We start from the raw sequence: 16,545 nt of genomic DNA, 5'->3' as shown, positions 1-16,545 counted from the left end.
GTACACCACCATTGCTTAGAACAAATATGCGACCACCAGTCGCGCTAGCAATATCAATAACATTGATTGATAGGAACAAGTTTGCGACCAACAGTCGCGTTAAGGACATATTTTGCAATCATTTATCGCGTTAGACATTACTTTTATATTGCAACCACCAGTCGCTTTTAGGGACATTTTTTTTATTATTGCAAACTCCAATCGCGGCAAGAATATTTATTTTTATTGCAACCACCTGTCACGTTAAGGACATTTTTTTTTTGCATTGCAAACACCAGTTGTGTTAAGGACATTTTTTCCATTGCAACTACCAGTCGTGTTAAGGACATTTTTTTATGCATTCATACATGTTTTTTAACATGGCATTTATTTAGAACTAATAATGAATTGAAAAGATTTGAATAGTTTGGATCTCACCGATTATCGACACAAAATTCACAAAAAATTACCGATTCAGTATGCTTCACACTTAACTTGTAAACATTACTGGATACACAATGTACTGAAGCAAATAGGAAAGAAAACAATCATGTGCACTATTGGGCAAATTTGACCAAAACATCGATAATACTGAATCGATTCAAATTCGATATGTCGAATCGTTTCGTTTATTCAATCGAATCCTTTGTATCCATTTTTTTTTAAATCGATTCGATTTTTCCAATCGTAAGCAAATTTACAAGAACAACGGCTCAAATTAAGACCAAATCCCTTGAATTAGGATTTCATGTAGTTCTCAAAAAAAAAAATTCGATTAATTGGAACGAAAAATCTACTTTTGGAACATCAATTCAAAATCGCCCATGGCTAGGAAAATTTGCACACACTAACATTCAAATATTTTCATCGAAGTAATCTGTTTGAATTCAAAAGCAAAACAAAATATTCACTTCAAAGCCTGCATCGCGCAACTCAAATAGTTGAGGTGATGCTGGTGTTCAATAAGAACAACAACAAGCACAGAGAGAAACATTGCTGCTTCAACGAGTAGTGAAGCGGCTAATACATATTCATGTCATATTTCCTCTTCAATCAGTTTTCTCTTGTTCATAGAAAAATACCACATTGCTGTTTACTTACAGATATATGCCTTTTTTATCAGATTCAAACTTCACTCCACAATCACTCTGAACACATATTTTCACACGCGGTTTAAGAAGCACTCGACACAAACACATTTTCTAGTGGACACTCCCGCTTGTTAACGAATCCAGGCACTCCAGGAACACGAAATATTATTTAAAATTCTGGCAGGATCGCCAAATGTGAAGCTCGGAATCGATGTTGGCAAGCGGGAGCCCCACGAAAAACCTTTCATTCCATTCTGACGTTACTATAGGAGTGAGGCGTCAAAGTTGTGCCATGCCTACTAGATCGTTTGATGTTCGATCCGCTGCTACATTCTCGGATATCTTTCAACAGGCTTTTGATTGTTAGCCATCATAACAGGGTTGGAAGACAAGATCTATGACATTGTTCATTCAGTACCACACAATCTTCTAATAAATCAAGCTGTTTGAAACTGGGAGACAGGAGGTGCTTGACTTTATCGTTTGTCCACATTTAGATTAAATATGGTATAGAATACATAACTCATACTTTCAAATTATGATCATATTCGATCATGTTTGTGTGATCCAAACTTTTTTTGCCATGTTTAAAAAAATGCTAATTAGGTTCAAGTTTAAGGCGATACTTTTTCAAAAGGACATAAGACAGATTCCATGTCAACTCGGTCAGTCACAGAACTCGATTTGGATTAAATTTTGCACATGTTTATGGTATGGTAGAATAAGTGTTTTTCATAGAAAAATTGATCAATTGGACTCAAGTGTAATTTTTGAAAATGAGCTTGAGCTTGAGCTTGATTGGCCGCCCGTGGATGCACTCCAGTATCGCCAGATCAGCTGCACTTACACAAGGAACCAACCGAATGACTGCTTGGGACTAACAGGCATCCTCAGTGTATAAGTGCTGGTGATCTTCTATTTTTAGGCAACAATGGCACCTGCCACGTCAGAATGCAGACCAATGAGGGGAAGGGGGAGGAATTGATGATGCATTGAACTGACTCCCACGTAGACCGTATATTCCACTGCATCCACGTCAGTTCATGCGGGAGTGTATGGATTGGGGGAAAGGCATGGCAGAGAGGTTTGCTTTTGTGGTTAGCAGACTGCCTATGTATCAGGCGTAAGAAAGGCGTGCGCGTGGAAGTAGGAAGCGTTAGGGAAACGGTTTCTTGTCCGTCTCTGGTTCTAGCGTTTGCTATGAACGAATAGATTGAGTGTGATATATTTAGAATGGAAGATAGAAGCAAGTGAGAGATATACAACTACAAAGTACGAGGAAAGGGACGGGCCTGGGATTGAACCCATGACCTTCTGCATATGAAGCAGAAGCGGTAGCCATCAGACCACCAACCCCGTCCCAAGTGTAACTTTTGAAAATGGCCTATAAATTTTGGCATGCAACTTATTTGAAAAATTCTAACTCCGAAACTGTTGATTTAATAAAAAAAATGTTCTATGAAGAAGTTGTAGTGAACCGTTTGGACTATGAGAAAAAAATATACACTGAAAAATATTTTATTTATTTTCATGGAAAAATCAAAAATAAAACTTGAATTTCAAATTACACAAAAACCCCATTTTTAATATTTATTAAATTTTCACCATAGAATCTTGATTGTAAACAGATGTTTGGGACAAAGTTTCATGATGGAGAATTTTTTAATAAAAAAGTTTTACTAAGAACAACTTTTGGTCGATTTTCAAAATTTTGAATTTTTGTCAAAATTAAGTAAGCATCTTGAAATGATTCTGAGCTATAATGAACATATGCATAATTTCTCTAGAAGTAGCTGTTTTCGAATTATATCGAGTTTAATGCAAAAAATATTGTTAGGCCATTTTCATTAGTTATTCGCGTTTCTTTATTAATAATAATACGTTTTCGAGAGTAAAGACCCTATTTCTTTCCACCTACTTATTTTACTTGATGGAGAACTACCACGAATAACTAATATAAATGACCTATTTTAATATTTAAATAATATTTTTTGCATTGAACTCGATATAATTCAAAAATGGATGCTTCTAGAGAAATTATTCATATAATCAACATGGCTTAGAATCATTTCAAGATGCTTTCTGTATCATCAAAACGTATTAATTTTGACAAAAAATCAAAATTTTGAAAATCGACCAAAAGTTGTTCTTAGAAAAACTTTTTTATTAAAAAATTCTCCATCATGAAACTTTGTCCCAAACATCTGTTTACAATCAAGATTCTATGGTAAAAATTAAAAATATATTAAAAATGGGGTTTTTGTGTAATTTAAAATTCAAGTTTTATTTTTGAATTTTTAATGGAAATAAATATAATATTTTTTCCGTGTATATTTTTTTCTCTTAGTCCAAACGGTTCACTACAACTCCTTCATAGAACACTTTTCTCTTAAATCAACAGTTTCGGAGTTAGAATTTTTCAAATAAGTTACATGCAAAAATTTATAGGCCATTTTCAAAAGTTACACTTGAGTCAAAATTATCAATTTTTCTGTGGAAAACACTTATTCTACCATACCAAAAACATGTGCAAAATTTAATCCAAATCGAAGACTATCGAGCACGATTTTTATTTTTTTCGACTCATTCTGGATGGAATTCGTCATAATAAACCATCTTGATTAGACCATATATTATCATTATTATAATTTTTCATTTTTTCTACTTTGTCCGGTACTGGGGGATCTCCTCCTACATTTCAAGTCAAATTACGTAAGTTTGTTAAAAATCATTCAGAACTTCTTCTTCTTCTTTCTGGCGTTACGTCCCCACTGGGACAAAGCCTGCTTCTCAGCTCAGTGTTCTTATGAGCACTTCCACATTTATTAACTGAGAGCTTTCTCTGCCAATTGACCATTTTTGCACATGTATATCGTGTGGCAGGTACGAAGATACGCTATGCCCTGGGAGGTCGAGAAAATGTCCAACCCGAAAAGACCTCGACCGATGGGATTCGAACCCACGACCCTGAGCTTTGTCTTGCTGAATAGCTGCGCGTTTACCGCTACGGCTATCTGGGCCCCATTCAGAAGTTACGCGTTCCAATAATGCTTAACAAATGTGTTATTATGTTTCCGGCTCCATTGTTGCGTCCGTTAACAAATTTGGTAAAATAATCTGTACATTTGATAATAATTGAAGTACGAAAGTTGACTGGGGTTAATTACACAGCTAGAAAAATGTTGTAAATTAAAGTCAATTTCCATGTACATATTTGGAGCATCAAGATGAACGTAAATTTTCATGACCAATCTCTTATTTTCAATTGAAATCAATTATATTCAACACGATCCAGTAAAATACAAGCAATTTTATTGGAGAATTTAACATACACAGTACCAAAAAATAATGTGATTTACGTCTTTTGGGATGCACATAAAAGAAGCGAGCCGAATGACGTAAATTTGTGTCGAATTTCAAATACGTTAGTGTTTGATTCGGGAAATGACGATCACAGTTCCATCGTTTTCGTGTCCTTTAACATGTAAAATTACATTTTTTGTTCAATCCATCTTCATAGACGCGTTTTTGTGTCGTTTCATCAATTACATCATGTGTCATTCAGTCATAACCAGAATTACGTCCAGAGTAATTTTAAGAGTGTATATATTAATTTGATTTTACATGCTGATGTAACACTACATGTATTTGGTTTATTCTTACAGTAGTCTTCAGTTTACGCTACATGGAAATTTAAGTATTTTCTTCTGTGTAGAAGACCATAACAGAAAAGTACATAATTTGTTTGACAAACATGCTATGCGGTTCTAAGTAAAACCCGATCCGTTTTGGGTTGACCTGGAATTGCGTCCAAATCAGTTCGGGAACCTCTGCCGAAGGTAAACGAATTGTGGCAAATGAAATGAATATGAAAAATTCTATACTAATAATCCTCTGTGGTACTGAGCGAGTGCGACCGCGAGCGAATCTAGCTGTGTAGTAGACAGCAGTAGCAACTGAGAGTGAATTTCCATAAAGCGTAGTGTCTTAGTCAGTCTTGCGAGGAGCGCGAATCGCTGCGTACGCGATTTCCCGATTTTGTGTGAGACGGTCGAAGAAAGTGCGCGGCTGAACTTATCCAACCCGTGTCGTCGTGTGGAATAATTACGGGAATTTGGCCGGTCAGTGGTGTGGTTTTCGGGTTGCGGTAGGTTGGAAGTCCCGATTCGAAGGAGGGGAAATCTATCGACTGTCGGCTGATTGATGGATGTTTTGATTGGAACGGTCTACGTTTTTGGGTGGAGGGGTATAAATCAATCTCCAGTTAGTGGACCGTTTTTTGCGGGGGCAAACGGGGATTAGAGCGACCTATTGGGAATTAATGCAGATGACCGAACCTGTCTAATTTGGTTTTCACGCGGTTCGGAGTGGGGCCATAATGAGGCCGAAATGTCAGAAGTACCATTTAGCAGAAAATGTGTGAGGATGGACCTGAGTGTGGACTGTGGTGTTGTGCTTTTCATGACCGATAGCCAGTGGATGGGGATAAAGAAGAAGCCCCCTCGTGTGTTTTGACCGTTTGTCGACTCCGTGGCCGGTGAATAGCAGTCAGTGCACAGTGTTTTTGTCGTTAATTTCATTGTCGAAACTGAATAGCTCCAAAATCATCGATTTTATCAGTAAAGTTTATCCAGAAAAGTGTCTTTACAGTCACCGTCAAAACAAAGTGCTCAATTTTTGTAATCAACCAAATTGGCAAGAATCGCGTGTTAAAACGGCAAATTATTTTGTTGATTAACCATGTAAAACACACAAAAAATGTCTTATTTTTGAATAAAATTTTGGTTTTTACAAAGACGAATCAAATGTATCAACAATATTTTACTACTACTTGTACATTTTTTTTTGACAAACATTGCTGTTCTGGGAGTTTAACAACTCTCAAGTTTTGGAATTACGACTATACCTAGTTGAAATGTTTGATGTTTGCGTACACTGGATTTCTTCAAGTCGAGGCTAGTACACGACTCTGAAGACGGCCTTACAGTTGAGATCGAAATACGCATATCTGTCAAAACTAACAGAGTTAAATAGTACAGTATTAAATTCTGGTTTTAATTTATTTTTAGGTATTCCTCTAAACAGCTCGATATTTATTTGTTTTATTAAGTTATCTGTCAAATAGTTCATTTCAGTTTAATTATTAAAACTTCAAGTCTGAAAGATTTCCTGTAAGAGCTTGTGTGTCTCAAGGCAACATTTTGGGAGTAATGTTGTACAATATTTTTACATCTGACTTACCTGAGTTACCTCAGGGATGTCAAAAATCTTTGTTTGAGGATGACACAGGCCTCTCCATCAAAGGACGAAGCCTGCGTGTCATCTGTAATAGATTGCAAAAAAAGTTTGGATATTTTTTTTCTTCATACTTGCAAAAATGGAAGATTTCTTATAACACTTCCAAAACTCAACTAATAATATTCCCACACAAATCAATAGCTCTTTATTTGAAACCTTCAAGTAGATATGTTGTCACTATGAAAGGGGTACCAATCAATTGTCAGATGAAGTTAAGTACCTAGAGCTTACAAATATCACATTTAGGGCATTAAAGCCAAATGTAACAAATACATAAAATGTTTTTATCCACTCATTAGCATAAAATTAAAACTTTGTCTTAAGAACAAGCTTTTGTCTTCAAACAAGTTTTCAGGCTAGTAATGTTGTATGCTGTACCAATATGGTCAAGTTGTCGTAATCTGTATCTAATTTAATTGCAAGCGTTTCTTTCTCTTATAAGCAGGTGAAATCAACTCACCCGTAAACATTTTGAACTGCTATGACATAGGGTAACCAATATATTTTGGACCTCTATATATTTTGGACCCCCTGGGCCATTTTCCTGCAAATTTTCCAGTTTAAATCGAAAGACCAATGTAATCCGCATGCCATTTGGAAAAATAGGACCATTCCGCACTTGCATCAAGCGTTTGTGCATGGAAAATGTGTTTATTTTATCTGAAATTAATTTAATTTAATCGGTTCATCCATGCAACCGTTACAACACATTACACACAGAAATTGAAGACGTCAGAATTTTTTCAAATGTAAACAAAAACTTTTTTCTAATTTCTGAACTAAAAGCGTAGAATTTCCTCGTTTTTCCATTGTCAATCGTTTGATTAGACTATGGGCAAGCATATTATACAACCAGTGCCGTGGACTTTGTCACCAAACGATAAAAAATTGCCGGGGTACAAAATATATACTTTGAGGGTTCAAAATGTATTGGTGTGTCCAAAATAATGAAAAACAGTGCATCACAATTCAATTATTTTCGACGCCTTATGGATCCTACATGCCCGTATGGGCATTTTTATCTCGTAGAGGAAGTTTTTCTCTACATTTTGGTATGTTATTTGACTTGGTTACGCTGTGCTATTAATTAATTGGGACAAAAATGTAAAATCACTTCCTTAGGGGGTCCAAAATACGACTGTTACCCTAAAAAGTGTGATATGTCGTTAACAAATTAGGATAATAATGTTTTCTAACACAGAAAACCAGTTATAAAAAATGTATGTAATGTTTGAACTAATACTTATAAAAAATAAAAATGATATATTTTGAAATCAACGAAAAAGAGCACTGTGCGATGGCGGCAATGCGGAGATATTCGCAGAAAAATTGTACGCGCCCCAATTCATTCAGTGTTTTCTTTTTTCGGACTGAGTTTGGGCGAAAATCGTTTTTCTCCCCCCGTCTGGTGGAACGACAAGTTTTTATTAATAGACCTCGTTTTCGGACCGTTGTTGTTGTTGCTGTTGTTCGAAGTTGGATTTCCGACAGACGCACCAGCAGCAGGGCGGAGAGGTTTTTGACATTGAATTCTACTGTGGTTCGATTGCTGGTTAGGACTGAGTTGTGCACCGGTCCTTAACCGTGACATTGAAGCAATGTGGTTTGTGGCGAATCTAACTTCTAGACCTTCTTCAAAGGGTAGGTCAAAGGCTGAAAATGGGGATGGTTCTCAACAATCTGCTAGATCGAGTAGGGAAGAAAATACAAAATGTTGTTCTCGACACACGCTGATTTTTCCCAAATCATTTTACTTGGACATGTGCAACTAATAAAAGAGATACTGAAGGAATAGTGAGACATCGAGCGTAGAACACCTTGAACGGTTCGTCTCATTATGAGTCTCTTGTATCCAAAGTAGTATCATTGAAATAACAAATAGCGTGAATAAATCACGTAAAACGCCTCGTAAACTACAACCACGTATTTGAAACAACCTAGCGCATAAGTCATTTTAAGTGCTTTCAATTGTATTGAAACTAATATTTCATTTGGAATATCATTCATGGGGCCTTCCTTAGCCGAGTGGCTAGAGTCTGCGGCCACAAAGCACAGCCATGCTGAAGGTGTCTGGATTCGACTCCCGGTCGGTCCAAGATATTTTCATAAAGAAAATTTGACTTCCCTGGACATTGATTATAATCGTACCTGCAACACGATATACGGATGCGAAAATGGTAACAGGGGCAAAGAAAGCTCTCAGTTAACAACTGTGGAAGTGCTCATAAGAACACTAAGCTGAGAAGCAGTGGAGACATTAATGTCAAGAAGAAGAAGAAGAAGATTATTCATGAGTATCTGTGAATTTGTTCTACATGGACAATTATCAATTATTTTTTCTATCATCTCTAATTATTTGATATTTTTCCAGAAGAGATTACTTAACGGTGGATCATCAGTAAAATAGATCACTAACTTGATTTATGATTGAAGCTGTGCAACTTTGCGTGCGGCCAACATTTTGTCGAATGAATGTTTTTTTTATTTCAAATATATGATTCCATTGTATATATATCAGACATTTCACAATGGTCGGGATCTATATAAGAGGGCGGCCAAAACTACCAAAAAATTTTCGCTAGTTATGATTTTTTTAAACAAATAAATTAGGGTGGTACTGAAACATCAGTTTTTTCTTGATAACTTTTTATACGATAATACTTTTATTTGTCCAAGAAACTACTATTATATCTCTAATAGTTACAGAGTTATCACATGTTTTCTTCGCAAAAATGTTTGGTTTTAAATGCCGATAACTCTGAAAGGCGCAAACGGAATCTCAATCAATTTATCGTTATTAGAAAGATAATCTTTTTCTCTGTTTATGGTAAAAAAACTGTAGAAATGTTTTTTATTTGAAGAGATTAACAAAATTTTGAAAATAATATGGTTTTAAACGAAAATCGTTAATAATATGAAAAATTATCGAGTTAGCTCCTTGGTGCCTTCAGCAAAAATGTGCAAAATTGAATGTTGTCAAAGTGTTAGACTGACTACATATATCAATGGTTGCTATTCCGTGATTAACTGAAGTTATAATCTTCTTCAGAGTGCATAATTCAGTGTCTCTATTTAGACAAGGCGTCTCTATTTATACAACGGCGCCGGCCTTGTAGTCAGGTGAGATTGGGGCAATGAATGTCAATGTGTAACCTTTGCTGTTTGTAGACCGTGTTTACCTCTGCATCTCCACAAAGGTTACTGGGAGTATTGTTTGTTAATAGGTTGATAGGCGATTAGGCCTTGATGAACAATTGTTTGTGAAATATAAATAAGCTTATAAATATGATATTTTCAATTTATATGAAAAAAAAATCAAGTAGAAAGAAATAATGTCGACACTTGAAGTAACGAGCCATTCAAAGTTTGTTGAACAAATAGCTAAACGCAACATTCCTACAACTGTCAGAATGAAAGCATGTGTTATCATATTCTACTCATATGAAAAGGAAAAAAATCGATTAGCTGGACCATCACAGAACATTCTTATGTAGACACTTACGGTAGCGAGCCATTCAAAGTTTGTTGAAAAATAAATGAACCTTTTGCAAATCTACACTTATAGTGTCCAAGCATTCAAAGTTCTTTTTGATTATAAAAATAAAGGTAAAAGAAAAAAGGGTTTTCCGAAATAAAAATATGTAAAACATAAATAATTTACGAATAAGAGTTTATGACTGTGACGCACCATTCATAGTTTGTTGAAAATTCACATTCAGTGGCAGCAAATTCAATTTCGCATGTGAAAAAATTCATTTGCATCAAAATGCCTCATAAAACCATCCGCAAATTGCAAAAGTTGTATTTTTTTCTTGAAAACGATACATCATTTGAAGGCATCACATTGTCGTTTTCATACACCAGTAATATAAAATTCATTTGTAATTTTTTATATTCAATTTTCAGTTTCAGTGCCTCTAAGTGAAATTGAACTTCGAAATGATACCAACAGTGGGTGAAACTGAATGCGTGCGCGTGTCGCACCTACTCTCTTTCTCGTCGCATTCGCTCTCATAGTCAGATTGGCTTCGTGCTAGCGGAGTTTGTTTTTGTTCGTTTTCGTACTGATCGGGAATCATTCGGCTGATTTTTTACGACACTGCTCTGGAGACACGAGAAAATAAAACTTTCGCTCACCATGCAAGAAATCTCTCTGATGGCACAAAGCACGATCCGATTTCATCGTTCCGGATTTCATCGTTCGCCCACAAAGGAGCATGCAACAAATTCTACGGATCGAATACTACTCTCAAGTAACTGTAATTCATGCTAAGTAATCTGACATATTGTTAGCTGGATCACTATTGAAATTGAATATTAAAAAGATTTGCACAGCTGAACTCATGAAGAAAGAGTGAATTGTTTTCGAATTTTTAATATAAAAAACTGTTTTTGAGAGAAAAACCGTTCTATATTTTAAATTTGAAAATAAGTAGCATTGGCATATTTATTAAAATCTATGATCCAACTACAAAATATTATAGTGTAGGCAAGAAATATCAGAGAGGGGTGATCCAAAATATATGGCATACTAGCGTAAAAAGCTGGATATAGATTTTTAAAATTTGATGTTTACGATGGGGACAATGTTCTACAATGGACCTATGCACGAGTTCACTAATTTGACGTTTGAGCGGTGCCGAATTCACTAGTTGCCATGGTCACATAAATAACACGGCACCGCTCAAACGTCAAATAGTGAACTCGTGCAACGGTCCATATGATGTAAATAGTCAAAATACACAACTTTGTAAAAGAGAAAAGGGTTCTAAAACGAGAAAACAAGAAAAAATATTGTCAAGTTTTAGTAAAAAATAACAACTTTTCATGTTGTTCTGTTTTTATCATGGAGGCAAATGGATGCACATATTCTGTCGGTTTCACGTGTATTGATGAGTATCTAAACGAGGAAACTTGAATATCATAGGGCGCTATTGTAAGCTAAAAAATAACCTTATTTACTTTTCTAGGAACATAGAACCCCATATTGTTTAAAAAAGTGATGCTATACATACAAAAATCTATAATTTAATAAATAAATAAGAATAAGGTTTTTATGAGTCTGGAGAATCTAATGTTCCTACTTCCTCGTAGAGCAGCTAAAGAATCGCATCTCTGCTTTTGCCTGTATCTAATTAAAAAAAAAAGATCACTCACTTAAAATACCGCCCAATGGATTCTATAATTTTTAGAGAAAGTTCAAAAAATTGAATAGCTCTTCATATTTTAGTGCCTATATCCATCTGTATCTTATGCCATTTGAAATATTGTAGCAAAGCTGTAGCAACGGAATGCTGCTTAGTATATTAAGAAGTGCGATTAATCAATTGAGTATTAACAAATTATTTTCACCATAAAGACAAGTTATTTTTTCCAAAGGTGGGAAATTTTATATTTATGATAGATACAGTTTTTCTTCATATGGTGTAAATAGTTACAATGCACTACTGTTTTTTTTCAGCGTTATTCAGTTTTACAAAGTTGTGTGTTTTGAAAATAAATAAATGACAACCAAATTTAGAACTATGTCTCATAACTTCTCTAGAGTTTGTATCCTTTGACAAAAACGAATTGCAATGAATTTAATAAAATTTATGATAAACTTGGATAATACGAGGCATGTATAAATTAAAAACTTTTCTCGATTGCATGTTTTGGAAAATGGGACAATTATGCGTATAATAGCAGTACAAATTACCTAAATTTTTAATAACTGTTGAAAAAGTTGTGTTTAAGCTGTTGATTCAAAAGTTTTAGATGGGTTGAGTTTTTGCAAAGCAAAATTCCATGCTTAGAATCAATTTGGTCTTCAGCAGAAATTTGTTTATTGAGTGATAAGGAACAAATGCGCTGAAGACATTAAGATACTTCGGCCTATAGTTTTTCTGCTAGATCATGTTGCCCTGGTGCGTTTTTTTTTGTCAAAACATCAATCTATCTGTTACTTCTGAATCGATAGTTTTCGCATATTTTTTTCAATAGTTACCGTTTTGATTCATATTATGGACAGCTTCAAATTCCGGACACTCTTCTTTGTGTGAGAACGATTTCACACAAAATGTTTAAATTCTTGCCGTTGCCCACTTGAGAGGCTCGTTTTAATGAGCATATTCCATAAATATCTATGAGAATTTGTAATGCCTAACAACCTTGGACGTCTCTTTAGTGGTTTGACGATTCCAGCTGATGATTTGACTTTTCTATATATGATTTGATAGAGCTGTCTGGAATTCGAATCAAATTGTCCGAAATATGAGGCAAAAATAAGGAAGCGTCCGATATAAGAATCATGCAAAATCTACACATTTTTATTTATTAAAAATTGCAGAATGTTGCAGAATCAAAATCTTCACTAACCATTCGAAAGTTAAATGTTTTGAAGTCTCGATAACGCGAAGGAATCATACAGAATGATTTATTTTATATGTTTTTTGATGACTTATACTTCAATGAGGCCTTAAATGTCCGTAATATGAGTCAAAACGAGGAAATTTCTAGTTCGTCACAGAAAACATGGAAAATATTGGTTGAAAAACGGTGAAATTTTTAGTTATTTGAAGTTGACCATTTTGTACCATTTTGGCAATACAGCTTAAGTACCGTAAAACGGGGAAACTTTGATAGTTTTTTCGAAGAAATCTTGAATATTTATGCATGTTATTTCAAATAATCATAATTTATATTTTTAAAACAAGTACTGGTATCCTTACTATCGATTACAGTTGATAGATTGCCAAAAGATTTATTCTGAATGAATATATAATTTTCCATATAATCGAAAGTCGGTTTTCCGTTTTGGGGTAACTTTGATAATCGAACAAAATTGAATGAATTACGGAACATTTATAGGGCGATGCATACCTCTAGGCGTTTAACGCAATATGGAAATTTCTGACTTAGATTACAAAAATGGTCCCAGTTTGTAAAAATGGTTTTCGCTAAGAGATTTGAGACTGAATTCATGTTCTATTATAACTAGGCTGTCAAGTATCCAGCTTTTTACGCTCGCTATAAAACAACAAGGGGCTATTCACATTTGACTTTTGTTGGCAACCGATTTTATAGCTGTATCTTAGTAGGCAGTTATCTAGGGTTGTTGATTCAAACGTCAAAATTTTTTACCGATTGGTTCAACATATTTCCAGTACTGTGGCTTATGAGTCTTAATATATTTTTTTCATTTTAGGTACCTACAAAAATGCATATCTCGTCTTCAATCTCAGGGGGAAATTGGAACTCATTCTAAAATTTGATGGTTTTAAAAGTACAAATGAGAATAACGAGCAGAACAATAGTCACCGTGTCCTAGGTCTATCTGGCGGAAACATATCTAGTCTGGCACATAATATTTGTTGCAATCTTTGTATGCCCACTGATCAGCTTTCTTGAGTTTTCTTATGAAAACTTCAAAAAATTCGTAACGTAAAAAACGCTGAATTGACAAGAAAGATTTGATTGATTGAAAAGGTCCGGTAAAGAGTCTGTTAAAATGCTAAATATCATTATGTGCGAAGCTATTGTTTTGGCCAACATCTTACGGTGAAACGCTCTCCGGTTACGGCTAAAACGTACCAGTTATTAAATACTGCCAACATACATTATTGGACACTTATATTTGTCAGTGTCTGTATCTTATCAAGCACCAATATTTATAATTTTCATCCATTACAAAGTGATTTCTTCACCACCGCTTAAGCCTTAAACTCTGTTTAACTGTATGGATAAACGTGGTTTACGGCTCAAGCAAATGTGAAAAATTCTGCCGTTAGTCATTTTTGTAGTGTCGTAATTCTCCATACGCCTAAGACCATGGTTCAGCCTTCAGCTTTCCAGAAAAGGTTTTATATGCTTAACTCAATAGATAGCCCCAATCTTTGAACATCCATTTGGAACTTCTGGCAGTTCCCTTATGCAGCTGAGTGGTTCCGACGCCTAGATTCTGCTGAAATAGATTTTTTGGTTATAATCATTCGATAAATTTTAACAAAACTATTGAACGTTGAAAACAGTTGACATTTTCAATGTTTATGTAAATTTTTCAATCAGGCACGGTTTACTGAGATGCAACCATAAGAAATTATAGTGTTTGCAGCATGCGTCAAATGGGGATTATGACTTCATCAAATAGTGATCGTAGAACAGATTGTTTGTGAGCGTTGCAAAAATGCTAAATTTTTATAAATTTTTAATATTGCATATAAATACTCAAATGCACTTGATTCCAACGAAAACAGCTTTGATATGAAGTGTCATACTAATACTCTTCACTTTTGCATTCGTTTTGCTTAACTGATTAACAGAAACTTCGTTATTTCGTTTAATCCAGCTTTTTACGCTAGCTATAAAACAATAGAGGGTGATTCGATTTTGACATTCATTGCCAACAGTTTTTATAGTTCAGTCTTAGTAGGCTGTAATTAGAGTTTATTGATTCAAGTGTCAATAATTTTCACTTGTTTCAGAATTTCTTCGTATTCTTATTTATAACCTTACTATGTTTCATTTAATAGCGTTTCATTTATATAATTTTAGGTGCCCAATTGAAGGAATTTCTTGTCCTCATTGACTGGACTTCTAACTAATGATAGATCACTGGCGCTGCATTGGTAATCTCTAGAATATAGATACAGCCTTTTCCGTGGCCCTTGTAGTTTTTCCAAGACAGATGCTGTTTATCGTTACCACCCCAATGCGTAATCATTGCAGCTTAACCTTGGACAATTTTGGTATCGGAATTAAAGATTTTGGGAGGATTGAGCTCGTCGAAACAAAAATTAAGGGCAAAACAAAAGTTAATGATTGAATTTTATATGTAATTCGATATTGACTCTTAAAATAAGTTATTATGTAGTACTATTAAACGTACGGACTGTCATAATTGATTTAAGGCCTGATAACTTTTGACCAAGTTTAACTATAGAGAAATACCAAGGTAGAGGAAAACTGATCGGGATTAGCCTGCATCTATGGCTAATAAGCAGCGTATGGTTGAGCAGTGCTCGATGTGTCCTTGTCGTATTTTTCAGTGACAGTGTTCTCAAGAGTTATACTATATTTCGCTTCAATCAATCAATAGGCTTGTAGCACTATAAACCAATGCACGAGTTCACTAATTTGACGTTTGAGCGGTGCCGAATTCACTAGTTGCCATGGTCGCATAAATAACACGGCACCGCTCAAACGTCAAATAGTGAACTCGTGCATAGGTCCATTCTACACATTCGTTTTGTTTAAAATTATCAATTTTTGTTTTAACGGCATACTAAAACATGAGTGGATACCGACGCACTAGTTGTAATAATAATACAATCGGTATTAAGTCTGTCCGTAGATCCTATTTGATTCAATTTGCTGTTTCAAATTCCTCAATTATCAACCTAAAAATGAAGGAAAAGCGTGAAAGAAATGAAGAATACTTAAATACTTCTCTGATGATAAATGCCGGAAAATAAAAGTGAACATTTTTGACAACAAATTCGTTGTCAACATTGAAAGTTAACTACACAGCTTGCTTAGATTGAGCTATAAAGAAATTATAGTGTAGGCAAGCAATGTTAGAAAGGGGTGATTCAAAACTTATAGCACGCTAGCGTAAAAAGCTGGATATGTTGTGGGTCTCGCACCATCAAAGTTACCCGCGTTATCAAAGTTACCCCGTTTTACGGTACATATTATATGTTGAATACTGTAGATTTTAGATGATTTGCAAGCTTTTTCGGGAAAAATATATTATTCAAACTCAAAAATGGTTTCCAACCATACATGCAAAATCTTATAAACCATCTTTATAAAAGACCCAACCATGCCCTTAGCTACATAAAAATTTGAATAATTTGTTTTATGTTTACGTACAATGATAGTTCTACCGCTAAATAAAATTTTCTAAACTAATACCAAGAAATAACCAAAATTTTTCCAAATTTCGTTTGATTTCTATAATATTTGGAGTAAAAGTATCTTTTATCCCTCTACTCCTATTCGTTACTTTTTTGTTTTTTTTATATTTTTGCACCATTTTTTCACAAGTTTTCAAACAACTCTTCTAGTTTAGGAATCCGTGTGGATATTAATCATTTGTGATCTAATTTTAAAAATATTCCGATTTTCCTTAGGGGACCGACATTTTCCATATAAAATGTCTTTGGCGGCCATTTTGTTTTTGATCAATTTATCAAAA

General features: G+C 34.6%; 1 protein-coding gene across 9 annotated transcripts in view; it reads left to right on the top strand.

Moving 5' to 3' along the window:
* The window catches only part of LOC5569869 (P protein), a 118,725-nt gene that overhangs the window by 48,844 nt on the left and 53,336 nt on the right, over positions 1 to 16,545 (top strand). For 3 of the 9 annotated variants that reach the window (XM_021847742.1, XM_021847740.1, XM_021847738.1), the window contains exon 1: positions 5,042 to 5,191. The exons of 2 other annotated variants lie outside the window; for them this stretch is intronic. The gene's annotated coding sequence lies outside the window, so the exon portion shown is untranslated. Of the gene's footprint in view, positions 1 to 5,041; positions 5,218 to 16,545 lie in introns of those variants that run through there. 4 more of the 9 variants (XM_021847741.1, XM_021847739.1, XM_021847736.1 and 1 more) reach the window with 2 other exon arrangements.

This window comes from Aedes aegypti, chromosome 2 (assembly GCF_002204515.2).
Source record: "Aedes aegypti strain LVP_AGWG chromosome 2, AaegL5.0 Primary Assembly, whole genome shotgun sequence".
NCBI classification, from domain to species: domain Eukaryota; kingdom Metazoa; phylum Arthropoda; class Insecta; order Diptera; family Culicidae; genus Aedes; species Aedes aegypti.
The sequence above is the reverse complement of the archived record's forward strand: the minus strand, read 5'-3'. Positions and strand labels throughout refer to the sequence as shown.